The sequence below is a fragment of the Paroedura picta genome, chromosome 6 (genome assembly GCF_049243985.1).
Source record: "Paroedura picta isolate Pp20150507F chromosome 6, Ppicta_v3.0, whole genome shotgun sequence".
In the NCBI taxonomy this organism is placed as follows: Eukaryota; Metazoa; Chordata; class Lepidosauria; order Squamata; family Gekkonidae; genus Paroedura; species Paroedura picta.
Genome location: NC_135374.1, coordinates 9,301,496 through 9,313,521, shown reverse-complemented (window position 1 = coordinate 9,313,521; position 12,026 = coordinate 9,301,496).

Genomic DNA, 12,026 nt, shown 5'->3' with positions numbered 1-12,026 from the left:
TAATTTGCCATAACGCACGACGTCGTCAACAATCTGCAACAATCCTGAAACCGATCAGCAATAAGCGCTTCGTTGTGGCGCTTTCAGGGGAATCCAGAAAACTGGATTCACCCTCCGGATAGCGATACACTCCTGCAACCAATCTGCAACACTAGCGCTAAAGACCTGTGCGTTACCATTGTAGCTGGTTCTTCAAAGTCCCTCCCCCTGGATCTCTCCTCCAAACTTCCGGCGAAGCGATCACCATTTTTTTTTCTCGGAGCGAGCGGGGATAAACGCACCGGCGAGCCTCTTTCTGTTTAGAGGCTTCCCTGGCTTCAGTCCTTCACCTTTAGTCACTAAGCACAAACCACTTAAAAGCCCGTTTGCTGAAATAAAGTCCCTTTATTTTTTACACATAAATTCAGCCGAAAATCGAGCCCGTGAGAAGGGGGGGGGGATTTTTTTTATCACTCGAGGCAGCGTGCAAACGATCATACAATCAAACGATAGCTCACAATAGGCAGCTGGATGGGTCTCTCCGTAGCAACGAATCTACACAGATTCGTTGCTATGGGTCTGTTTTTTTTTTTTAAAAACCTTCCTTAAAGGGAAAGCGGCTGTTTGGGAGCATGCTAACGGCTGCCCATTGGCTGCTTGACGGCCAGGGGCGGGACGAGCTTGGCAATAGCGCTTCCTTTCTAGCGATTTCTGCCGAGACCGGAAGCCTGTGGGAAACGCTAAAAAACGCAACTGATTCCACTACAAAGCCAGGTGTGCAAAACGACGAATTCCACTATTTTAAATGGCGATTTTTCATTCCGCAAACAATTTGCAACAAAGATCCCCGTGCGAAATGGCCCTGGGTTTTCCTGACGGCCCTGGAAGGGTTTCCCAAATTGGTGGGAGCAATTAATTTTTAATATATTTTTTATGTTTGTTATTTATCGTGTGATATGAGCATCTATGGTCATTCCAACCTGTTTCTCCCCCTCCTGAAATGGTCAGCGATGGGCCTGGAGGGGGCAGGAAGGGGAGGGGATTTGGGTGCGCATGTACACAACATTGCTTCCCAACCCTATGCATGATTGCGCCGTTTCTGGGGTTTCTTGAAGCCTGAAGAATGTTTCAGGGGTTCCTCAACAGTAAAAAAGTTAAGGAAGACTGGCCTACAGTGATATTAAGAGTGGCAGGGACCTATATGGCTTTTTTTGTCAAAGAACTGGCAATCTCATAATTTTAAAACCACCATACCAAAAGGGGGAGCTGTGTTCATTTGTTTCTCCAAAAAATAAGTCATGCACCTTAAAAAGAAACAGGATTTTAAAAATTTATTCATTTTTTGTCTCACGCTTTTTGCTGCTACACCACCCTGGCTCTCCTCCCTTAAAGAGATGGTGGAAAGCCAAGACTAGCTCTTTTGTTGTCGTCCTTCCTTCCTCTCCTCGGGGATTCTCTTCATTTAATTCCCGTCCTGCAGTTCTTTTGCAAACTGAGGAGGGAGGTTACCATGCTGGGCTACGCCTTCTATGGCAGCCATTTTGAGGGTTGCTTCCACTTCCTATAGTTATAGGGTCCCCAGCTCTGGAGATTTTGGGGTCGGACCTTGAGGAGGATGGGGTTTGGGGAGGAGAAGGACCTTGCCAGGGTATAATGCTAGAGCAGGGGTGGCCAAAGTGTGGCTCTCCAGATGTCCATGGACTACAATTCCCTCCCCTCCGAAATCTCGCTGTCCCTGATCTCCACCCCCAAAGCCACCAGGTATTTCCTAATCTAGAGCTGGCAACGCTACAAGCCAGGCAGGAAAGCAATAGTTCTTCCCTCGTTGTTGATGATGTATATGTCGACTTACAAAGATTGTGAGCTCAGAGCCCGACCTCGGGATCGTGGACAATTCGCTAGATTAGAACACAGGATCTCACCTGCAATTGGACATTTTTAGGGACCTATCAGAGGCTTAGGGCCAATCACAGGTCTTGGTGGGAGCCTCAAAATGTATATAAATTTGTTGTGTTTGATGTTCTGTGTTCAGTTGTTGCTGTTGGGTAAAAGAGCTGGTCATTGGAAAGGTGGTCTTCGGGTCATTACTGAACCCACTATTTAATAGCTGACAACTCCAACAATTTGTATTCTGTGGTATACTGCTGCTAAATACTGAAGTTCAACCAGCTACCAAAAGAATTTGAGAGGCCTGTTTTTTCACCAATGCGCTCAATCCCCTTGGAACGTTTTCCAAAGATAGCAGCCTCGTTTCGGCCTGACCCATACAACCTTCTGATTCAAGTGCTGGCCCTGCGGTTTTGTAGACGGCTGCCGTTACAGTCCCAGCTCAGAGATGGAGGAGTGTCTTTAGACATTTTACTGACTGAACAAACTATGGACTTAAAGGGTGGAACTGATCCCATACCGAATGCATCAGTGCAAATTGGCAGTTCTTGCAGTAATCATCTTTCCACGGTGGATTTCGGTATTGCCAGTTAATCTTCAGAAGCTTTCGGTGGATCTCTTGACTCAGCTTCCAGAGGTGCATGTCCTGACGTAGAAATCACATGCCCTAGCTGCCCCTTGAGCTTCTAATGCATCTACATTTGTCCTGGACAGCTCAGTGAGCTGAGCTCACGGTTCTCATCCATTTTTGCTAGATCTGAATCCCCCTTTAGCCTGTCTTTTCAAACCCCCCTCCACCATGAAAGCAGATCCTATAGAACACGGGTAGTCAACCTGCGGTCCTCCAGATGTCCATGGACTACACTTCCCATGAGCCCCTGCCAACATTTGCTGGCAGGGGCTCGTGGGAATTGTAGTCCATGGACATCTGGAGGACCACTGGTTGACTACCCCTGCTATAGAATATGGATTATGACAGACACCATTCAGTTCATGGGTTGCAGTTCAGTGGGAAAGCTTCTGCTTGCTGTGATGTGCAGAAGGTCCCAGGTTCAATCCCTGATATCTTCAGTGAAATAGTGTGTGATGTGAAAAATTGAGACCCTGGAGAGCTGCTGCCAGTCTGAGTAGACAGTACTTACTTGGATGGACCAATGGTCTGATTCTGTATGAGTTCTTGTGCTTTCACTGTCTTGAGTAGACAACACTCCCCTTGATGGACAAAGGGACTGATTCAGTATAAGGGAGCTTCGTGAATTAGGAGTGTCTGGACTGTACTGTTTCTAGCTTCTGTATATAGAAAGCTAAAACATCACGGGAAAGGGTTCCAACCTAGTGTTTTGCCTGAGACACCTTGCATTCTGTGTGCAGTGTTGTCTTTTTGGATGGTTAGCATTTCAAAAAATCAGCCACCACTCACAGTCTGAAATGGTTCGGTCCAGATACAGGTTAACATGTTTAGTGGGAACTAGACCCTAAGAGATCTAAGAACTGTCATGTGAATTTAGATTGCACTTAGGGCCATACATGACGTTTGCCAAAACCTATGGTAGATGTGAGGGGTCCCCTGCTGTCAGACTCTCTTGCCCCAGTACCTATCAGGTAGTTTTTGGAGGGGCACTTACCTCAAAGCATAGGGATGTGCATATGACATGCAGCAAAATGTGTATGTCACTGTCCACTTGACCCAGAAGTGTCATCTTCACGTTTAGGTCATTGGGGCAATGATATGGTATTTAGGCAAAAATTATAGAATTATAGAATCATAGTTGGAAGGGGCCATACAGGCCATCTAGTCCAACTCCCTGCTCAACTCAGGATCAGCCGAAAGCATCCTAAAGCAATTCTATAGTGGAAGCCAAATTTACAAATGAGTTTTTGCCCAAATAGAATAATAGAATCATAGAGTTGGAAGGGGCCATACAGGCCATCTAGTCCAACCCCCTGCTTAATTCAGGATCAGCCTAAAACATCCAGGATATGCATCTGTCCAGCTGCTGCTTGAAGACTGCCTGTGAAGGAGAGCTCGCCACCTCCTTAAACAGTCAATTCCACTGCAGAACTACTCTGTGAAAATCCCCCCCCCTGATATCTAGCTGATATAATTATACATGTAATTTAAATTCATTACTGAGGGTCCTATCCCCTGCTGCCAACAGGAACCTTTCCCTGCCCCACTCTATGTGACAAACAGCGATCCTGACCCCTCTCAACCTCCTCTTCTCCCCATGTCCTTCAGCCTTTCCTCACAGAACTTGGTCCCCAGGTCCTGGATCATCCACATCGCTCTCCTCTGTCCCCTCTCCATTTTGTCCACATCCTTTTTGAAGTGAGGCCTCCAGAACCGTACACAGGACTCCAGGTGGGGTCTGACTAATGCAGTGTACAGCGGGAGTATGACATCTTATGATCTCAATGTGATTCCTCTGTTGATACAGCCCAAGACTGCATTTGCCTTATTTACAGCCGCATCACACTGTCTGCTCATATTTAGCTTCCAGTCCAAAAGTACAAGATCACATCCATACACCCTGCTACCTAGAAGGATGCATACTTCTCATTTTTGTAAATACCAGAGTGTCACCCCAACATCCTGGAACAGATGATGTCACTTCCGGGTCACATGGTCAGCGATGTGGACACGTTGCTCCGTTTTGAATGCCCCTCCCTGCTGCTCCTGGTAAGGCCTCCCCCACCTCCTGCCTATTCCCAAGAGGGGCATGGCAACTCTCTCCCACATCGACAAACCCCAAACCACTGACATTTCAAAGGAAATGCTTTTAGTAGAGGCAAAACCACTGTCATAATTGAGAGGAACAGAGATGCTGCATCCGGAGTGGTAATGCCTGAGTGATTTATTAAACTGCCCGGTTCAAAATCTGCAGCTTGACTGGTGCTACCACATTCCCTGCAAGGATCTCCTCCTACAACATCAATATTTGCCAAAGGTTAATTTCGCTTTGCGAGAGGAGGAGGCCTCTGTTTACACTGGTTTTCTGGACTAAGAATTGTCAACTTTCTGACCGAGGGCAAGATTATTGCCAGTTTGGCTAAGGTATTCTAAAGTAGGAGTAAATGCCTAGCCAGCCACTGCCCTGGGATTCCACCCAGCCAAACATGAGCTTTCCATCTGGACTAGGAGTGTCCATTTGGTATATCCAAGCCGAAATAATACCATATCCGTATTTTCCGGATATTTCTTCAAAGAGATATAAATTATGGCATATATTTGGCTACCCAAAATGGCCAAGCCCTCCAAAATTCCCAAAATATCCAGGATTTTCCAGAACCACCAGATAGCTGACATTAAAAGTGTTTAAAGCTATTATAGTTAATTAAAATGCCTTCCTGGTTACCCCCCACAGCTTCTTGGAGGCGTTTAAAGGGACCATGAGCCCTTTAAATCCCTTCAGAATGAATGTGCTGCTTGAAGAAAGCATTTAAAGTGACTGCATTCTCTTTAACTGCCTCTCCCCTTCCTTTGAAAGCAATGGAGGATGGGAGCACCTTCTTCAGGGCCCCATAGATTTTGAACTTCTGGTCCAATCTTTTTGAAATTTGGAGGGGGGGTTTTACTGTGGATAGTCACCAGCAACTCTACTGCAAATTTTGGTGCAGCTATCTTAAAAAACAGCCCTCACACAGCTCCAGATTTCCCTGGATCGATTCTCTATTATATCTGGATGGCAAAAGACCCACCTGGCCCTGCCCACATCGTAAAAACACTTGGTGAGCACAGGAAGGGTGTCAACAGGTGCCATAGGGACCACATGGGGATCCCTGTATAGGGGCGTGAGATGCCTACTTAAAGGCACATGAAAGTGTGCCATTTATGTGATAACAATATTTCAAAAAGATGCTGCAACCCACCTAATCAACTAAAGAATTTGAAACATGTTAGCCTTCCACTTTACATTTCCAAAGAGAACTTTATGACGCTGCTCTGATGCCAGACAACTCTGTATTTTTTGTTTTTGCATACTGATCATTCAGTTGCTCAATTGCCATAATTATTCAGACGTTCTCAGAATTAGGTCTCACTAAAGGATTTAGCTCCATAGTGAGTCAGTGAGTGGACGTGTTTGGACGATGTTGCTCAGTCTGGGCCGCAGACCCAGTGTGTTAAACATTTTGTTAGAGATTAAAAAGGAAGTGTTCTCAAAATGACTATGACTGGGGAGGCCTGGATTCGAATCCTACCCAGTGCCATTCTAAGCAAATTAATGCCCCTTAGAAAAGTGTCATTCTGCTTTGGATAGCAAGGCATGAGACATGGACTCTTACAGTTGCCAACTATAGGTTGCCAAATTCCTGGATATTTGAGGATGGAGCCTGGGGACGGCAGAGTTTAAGGAGGGGCAGGACCTCAGGAGGTATAATACCATACAGTCCGAAGCAGCCATTTTCTCCGGGGGAAGCTGATCTCTGTAGTCTGGAGATCAGCTATAATTCCAGGAAACCTCCAGGGCCTAGCTGAAGATTGGTTAACCTAGTTACTCTCTTTCCAAATGACTATGGTTGCCAGCCTCCAGGGGGTGGCTGGAGATTTACCAGAATTACAACTACATAGAGAAAATGGCAGCTTCAGAGGATGGATCCTATAGCATTATACTCTGCTGAAGTCCCCCCTCTTCCCAAATCCACCAGACCTGTCAACCCTATAAAACAACCTACCTGGTGGTGGGGCAGAAAACAGTGTACACGATCTTGAGCTAAGATGCTATCTGGAGCAAAAAATGTATAGCATTTCCCAGAATCCTCTGCAACATACGGACTGTTTAGCCTGGAGAAAAGACGACTAGGAGGTGATATCATAACCATCTTCAAATGTTCTAGAGAAGATGGACTAGAGCTGTTTCCTGTTGTCCTAGAGGGTCAGACCAGAACCAATGGGTTGAAATTAATTCAAAAGAATTTTCAGCTAAAAATCTGGAAGAAGGCCCTGACAGTTCCTCAGTGGAATAGGCTTCCTCGGGAGGTGGTGGGTTCTCCTTCCTTGGAAGTTTTTAAGCAGAGGCAGCCATCTGATGGAGAGGCTGATTCTGTGAACTTCAGCAGATTGTGAGTGGGTGGCCAGGAAGGACTGTGTCAGTGCTTGTCTCTTGTGGCCCTTCCTTACATGCCGGGCAAATTCCAATCCCCACTTGGAGTGGGGAGGTTAATTTCCTCCAGGACAGACTGGCCAGGGATTCTGATTTTCTTGGGAGAAGGCCTCATCTGGCCATGGAACTGAGATCACTGCGGGTGGGCAGGTAATTATGAGTTACCTGCATTTTGCAGAGGGTTGGACTAGATGATCCTAGAGATTCCCTCCAACTCCGTGATTCCAAAATTTTATAAATGGCAGATTTTCATATGTTTTTAGTAGAAGCTGTATCAGAATCTTGGTCCATCCAAGTCAGAACTGTCTACTCAGACTGAGGTCTTTCCCATCACCTCCTGTCAGCTCCTTTTAACTGGAGATGCTCAAGTTTGAACTCACAATCTGAATGCAATTGAAGATGCTTTAAGCCACAGCCCTTCAATAAATCAACTCCAGAAAACCTGCACCTGTGCCTTCCCAAAGGGAGAGTGAAAAGAAGGAAACAAGCCAATGGCCAGTACATCACCCATTAACCAAATGGCATCGCCTGGGCTAGGCCTGCAAACAGATGACTCAGGTGTAAGATTAAAACATTTATTGACAAAGGAATGATACATCAAATATAACGTGCAGCCCATGAAGAGTCATGAGAACAAGTAAAGTCCAGAGATAGCCAGTGTCTGGGATAGGGAACAACACACATTGCTAACTTCCCTCTGTTTTGCTTTTCTCCTGCTCACTTTCATCTTAACTCAAGACAATGGTACAAACAATATTGCTAAAAGACGAGTTTCCAACACAGGGTTGCCAACTCCAGCTCTGACCTTTCCTGGAGATATAACAGTGATTGCTTAGGAAGGCTGAAATGTAAGAATAATGTTTTTTTATAGCCCACGTTTCACTACCCGAAGGAGTCTCCAAGCGGTTTACAATCGCCTTCCCTTTCCTCTCCCCACAACAGACATCCCATGAGGTAGGTGGGGCTGAGAGAGCTCTGAGAGAACTGGGACTGGCCCCAGGTCACTCAGCTGGCTGCATGTGGAGGAGTGGGGAATAAACACAGTTCTCTACCCAATGTATGGCTCTCAAGAGTAGGTTTCCCCCCCCTGCTTTTCACTACTCAAAGGAGTCCCAAAGCAGCTTACATTTTCCCCTTCCTCTCCCCATAACAGACACATTGTGAAGTAGGTGTGACTGAGAGAGCTCTAACAGAACTTCTCTGAGAACAGTTCTAAGAGAACTGTGACTAGCCTGAGGTAACCCAGCTATGGAGGAATGGGGAAATCAAACCCAGTTCTCCAAATTAGAAGCCGCCACTCTTCAGCATTAAACCAAGCTGGCTCTGAGGGAACTGAGGGGTGATATGATGCCACCAGAGCTGCCAACTCTGAGGGCCATTTCGCACGGGGATCTTTGTTGCAAATTGGTCACTGAATGAAAAATCGCCATTTAAAATAGTGGAATTCGTCGTTTTGCACACCTGGCTTTGTAGTGGAATCAGTTGCGTTTTTTAGCGTTTCCCACAGGCTTCCGGTCTCGGCAGAAATCGCTAGAAAGGAAGCGCTATTGCCAAGCTCGTCCCGCCCCTGGCCGTCAAGCAGCCAATGGGCAGCCATTAGCATGCTCCCAAACAGCCCCTTTCCCTTTAAGAAAGGTTTTTTTTAAAAAAAAAAACAGACCCATAGCAACAAATCTAGGTAGATTCGTTGCAACGGAGAGACCCATCCAGCTGCCTAATGTGAGCTGTCGTTTGATTGTATGATCGTTGGCACGCTGCCTCGAGTGATAAAAAAAAAATCCCCCCCCCTCTCACGGCCCCGATTTTTTGCTGAATTAATGTGTAAAAAATAAAGGGACTTTATTTCAGCAAACGGGCTTTTATGTGGTTTGTGCTTAGTGACTAAAGGTGAAGGACTGAAGCCAGGGAAGCCTCTAAACAGAAAGAGGCTCGCCGGTGCGTTTATCCCCGCTCGCTCCGAGAAAACAAAATGGCGATCGCTTCGCCGGAAGTTTGGAGGACAGGCTCAGGAGGAGGGACTTTGAAGAACCCGCAACAATGGTAACGCACAGGTCTTTAGCGCTAGTGTTGCAGATTGGTTGCAGGAGTGTATCGCTATCCGGAGGGTGAATCCACTTTTCTGGATTCCCCTGAAAGCGCTAAAACGAAGCGCTTTTTGCTGATCGGTTTCAGGAGTGTTGCAGATTGTCTACGACGTCGTGGGTAATGCCAAATTAGTAGCGTTTTCAATTAGCAACCATTGTGCTATTTTTAAGCCGTGCGAAATGGCCATGAGAAATTCATGAAGACTTTGGGGAAACTAGGGGGGGGGGTCATTTCAAGGAGTCCAAATGCGAACCCTTTGGGTCCCCAGGGCAAGTACTGTAAAAATAGGTGTAGAATTTATTAGAAGAAATTCAGAAATATCAGTTTATCAATCTATATTGATTCAAGTGGGTAGCCGTGCTGCTCTGAAACAGCAGAAACAAACCAAAGGCGCCACTAGGCCCTAAATTTGTTTTCAGTATATATTGGCAAGCAACGCAGTTCTTCAAAATCATTTAGCTCAGGAAACAATCAGCGTTAGCTTAGAATCATAGCATGGGACCTCCTGGATCATCTAGTCCAACCCCCTGCACTATGCAGGACACTCACAACTCTATTGCTCATCCATTATCACCTGCCACCCCCTTCCCAGAATCAGCCTCTCCATCAGATGGCTCTCCAGCCTCTGTTTAAAAATGTCCAAAGATGGCTTCCCTGCCTAATAGGCGGCATCGGACGGCCCAACTTTATTTTCATGCAGAATTCACTCAGCCTCCTGCACTGCTGTGGCAGTTCATTCGCGTAGAAGAAGAAGAAGAAGAAGAAGAAGAAGAAGAAGAAGAAGAAGAGTTGGTTCTTATATGCCTCTTTTCTCAACCCGAAGGAGTCTCAAAGCGGCTTACAGTTGCCTTCCCATTCCTCTCCCCACAACAGTCACCCTGTGGGGTGGGTGAGGCTTAGAGAGCCCTGATATCACTGCTCAGTCAGAACAGTTTTATCAGTGCCGTGGCGAGCCCAAGGTCACCCAGCTGGTTGCATGTGGTGGAGCGCAGAATCGAACCTGGCATGCCAGATTAGAAGTCCGCACTCCTAGCCACTACACCAAACTGGCTCTCAGTCTTCCAAAATCCAAGACAGCCTTTGGGCTCCAAAGTCTTGATCAATTACTGTTTTCGTCTTACCTGTGTCAGCAACGACAACGAGCCAATCAGAATGCGTCCCAGTTAGAATCTTCTAGAAAACTACCTCACCGCTCTGGTTCTCCCGCTCCCGTTTTGTGGTTCACACAAATTGTCCCGTGCAGCTCATTAGCCGATTCCCTACTTTGGCCTTGAAGATGACGCAAGGCCTGTGGGCCACAAAGGCCTAGTTACGAACACCTGCAAGATCAGGGGCGCCAGCTTTGGGTTGGGAAATACCTGGAGGTGCGGTGGAGCTGGGGGTGGGCAGGATTTGGGGTGTGGAATGGCATCAGTGGAGTGTAATGCTATGGAGTCCACCCTCTAAAGCAGGGGTAGTCAACCTGTGGTCCTCCAGATGTCCATGGACTACAATTCCCACGAGCCCCTGCCAGCATTTGCTGGCAGGGGCTCGTGGGAATTGTAGTCCATGGACATCTGGGGGACCACAGGTTGACTACCCCTGTTCTAAAGCATCCATTTCCTCCAGGGAAATGTCGCCTGGGTGTGAGCTATAATTCCCAGAAGATGGAACCAGGGAGACCTAATGCATATTAACCCTTGAGAGGGTTGCTTTGCCTGTCAGGAGGTCAGGCCCTGGGCAGGACTCTACAGGGTATCCAAAGCATTCATTTTCTCCAGTGGAATTGATCTCTGCAGTCTGGAGAGGGGTTGTAATTCCAGGAGATTTCCCCAGGCCATGTCTGGAAGTTGCTAACCTTCTTCCAGCATCGGACATTGTTCCCCGTGGCTCCAATCAAAGCATTTAGGTCTTGCAGAACCCTGAATGGAGAGACCAAATTGTAAGAACTACTTTCAAGGCCTCGTTTCTCATTGGTTAGGAGCCCTTGTGCTAACTCTGTGCTGCAAGCTTGTAACATCTCCCTAGCAATAGAAAATGGATTAATCTATGATTTTACCAAAGGTTAGCAGCTAATAAAAACCTCAGCAAAATGGTATGTTAAGCGATTTGTAGGTTAGGATTCTCTGCTTGGGCAAAATAATGGAGATTTACACCCATTTCTTGTCATAATAAGAATATAAATATCAGCCTGGGCGTTACTTCCTGCCAGGGAAAGGTTGAGGAACATAAGGAAAGCTCTGATATATCGTAATCTAGTTAAGAGCGGTGGCTTCTAATCTGGCGAGCTGGGTTTGATTCCCCACTCCTCCACATGAAGCCAGCTGGGTGCCCTTGGGTCAGTTATAGTCCTGTTAGAGCTGTTCTTAGAGCAGTTCTCTCAGAACTCTCTCAGACACCTTCCTCCCTCACAGGGTGTCTGTTGTGAGGAGAGGAAGGGTGGCTGATTCTCTCTTTGAGACTCCTTCAGGTAGCGACAAGCGGGGTCCAAAAACCCATCTCTTCTTCTTTTCTTCTTCATTCTAGCACAGCATCCTGGTTCTGATAGGGGTCAGCTAAATGCTTCCAGTGCATTCTTTTGCTCTTTTCCTTCCCCCATCAATTGCTAATCGGGGGGGGGGGGGAGCATAAGCACTTTCCCTTGGAAAATATAAAAATCTGCATGTTGTTTTGTGTCTGCAGACCTGCCAAAGACCAAGGTTGAGGTCTGTAGGGGGATCATAATCCTGGGTACGCAATTGGCCAGCTCTTGGATATGCCAAGGAGTAAGTCGCGTGACTCCAGAGTCGATCCTGAGCAGTGCAGATTCGGGGGGGGGGGGGGGAGAAAGTGAGCAGGATCAAAATGGAGATTGGGGTCAGGTGCAGAACTTCACAAGCTGGCTCCAGATAAGACCCTGGCTAAACATACCTAGCTCCTTCAACCATTGCTCACAGGACTTGGTCTCCAGACTTCGATGTGGCCCCTATGGACAATTTCTTTCTCTTTAATTAA